This window comes from Benincasa hispida, chromosome 2 (genome assembly GCF_027475165.1).
Source record: "Benincasa hispida cultivar pf3 chromosome 2, pf3_genome.v1.1, whole genome shotgun sequence".
Lineage (NCBI taxonomy): Eukaryota > Viridiplantae > Streptophyta > Magnoliopsida > Cucurbitales > Cucurbitaceae > Benincasa > Benincasa hispida.
This window is the reverse complement of record NC_143479.1, coordinates 42763656-42765992: the sequence shown is the minus strand read 5'-3', so window position 1 is coordinate 42765992 and position 2337 is coordinate 42763656.

Here is a 2337-nt window from a genome sequence, read left to right as displayed (position 1 = left end):
GAGAATCCCAAGAAAAACACACGTGATTCCCTTTGGCATGGTCATCATTGATAACAAAATCTATTACAAAACATAAAATGTGAGTCCCTTATGATTAATGGACTTCGAAAGGTAAGAATATTTATATATTCAAATAGCTATTTTTAATATAAGGTTGTTATACTATCTGTTGCATATGTTTATCTTGTTAGAATCTAACTCCGAAATAACACATTTGAATGGTATGGTTAATATTTTGCCAACTTAGTATGTTTAGCCAAATGACAACGTTGGTTTATTCTTTATGTAGGAATTATATAAATGACTAATGCTAACAAAATGAGCTTCAATTTGTTAGTAGTAAAATAGCATAGTCGTTGCAAAAACGTTTTGTTAGGTTGTAAGGCTGTCCTTTTGACAATATATTCAAGCAATCACAAAATGACATAATATATGTAGGGAACAAAGACATGAACCTGCAAGTGTTAAGAGAATAATTAGGCATTCATGATCTAATTTTAGCCCTTGTGTATATAAATTAAAGGTTAAAAATTACTTGTAGTCCAGAAACATGTGAGAAGTTAATAATTTTGTCTCAAAACTTTGGTTTGTAACCATTTAGTCCCTGAACTTTCAATTTTGTAACAATTTAGCCCCTAAACTTTAAGATATAACAGTTTAGTCCTTGTACTTTTAAATTTGTAAAAATTTAATCCCTACGTTAGAAATAAGAGTTAAGATTTAATAACGCTTTTTGCATCAGTAAACCGATAATCTAATTAGAGAACCAATCTTTTTTTTTATTTTATAACATACAAAGTCTACATTATAAGATTATAAAAATTGACATCTAATTTTGATAATTTGTTTTTACCTTAGGGATACCATGACGAATAGGCGCTAAAAAAGGAAGAATGTCGTGTTATAAAAGGTTTTCGATGTCGGTCACCTACAATAACACGTTCTTCGATTGTAGCCAACTTTTGAACTCATTCAATGATCGACATCAAGGAATATCCAACATTAGATGTCTTCTGATAGGCAATATCTGTGATATTTTTTTATTGGAAAAAGAAATCTATATCTTATGCACCAGTAAACAAATTATATTTCTATTCCACATCTACAATCACAAAATAAAATCTCAATTGTTTTTGTATACACAACTCAACTTTCATCAAACACAAAAGTCAGCTAGTTCATAACGAAGAAAGTTACCAGTTTTTAAATTTGTTACATATCAATAAGGTATATTGATGAGTATACAAATAGAGCTCTTGATAGCATCGAAAATGTGCTATCTCCCTATACTTTAATTCTGGGTCGTTCCTTCATTTAATTTGTTTAATTGATGATCTATAGACTTCAGGCATCCAAAAGGTAGGACAAGGCTTTTAGAAGCAAAACGACGTCGAAATGGACCAGATCGAAGGTCAATTGCATAAAGGAAGGAAGAAGATAGCAAAATTACGAGTTTACCCTGGAGGAAGTGCTAGGCAGTAGCACAGCAACACCATGGTTGTCTCAAATTCTAAGAAGCTCATTGTTTGGAAAATTGGGAGAGCGTCCGTCACTCCAAACAATGATGGAAGTCGCACGCGTGTCAAAACGCTGCTACGCTACACATAGCGTGGTGTGGTGCTTTGACAAGGGGGTTCCTAGCCTCCTGGCACTGCAGCACTGCACCCCAGTGTCGCAACGTCTCCTTGTTTTCGTAGAAGAATTTTTCTACCGTTTTGCTCGATGATCACGCCAATTTTCTAATTTTGCTCTGTATTCTTCTCCTCACAACTATAAACACTTATTATTTCCCATTTTTGTCATCAACAAGCTTAATCTTCTTGCTTTTGGGGATTATTTGAGGCTAAGGGTAAGTGCCTAGCTCCGGTTAAGAGTCTATTTCTATTTCTGTGTATTCTTGAGATTTAGTATTTATTGAAAGTATAGGACAAAATGAAAGTAGAGAGATTAAAAATTAAATAAACTTCAAATTATAGAGAACACAATAGTGTTTTAATTACCGAATATTTATCATCCACCTACGGAAGAAAAGTGACGATATATCTTTAAAACATAAAAATCTTTACTCGTTCATGTGTAGTTACAACAAATGGCTGACAAATAAAGTTGGTGAAAATTCGATGATCCGAAAAATAACAAGTGATATATAATATTCTTACAAATATATAAACGAATAACGAATCACATCAATTATTCAACCAAGATGGTGTTCTGCATTAGGGCTCATTGCCGGGCTAGTGGATGCATCCCCTTCCGAAACAATTTCTTCTTCACCGTATATAGAATCATTTCCTCCCCTGCAGCGATTGATTACATTGCAACCTCTTTTATATGGAT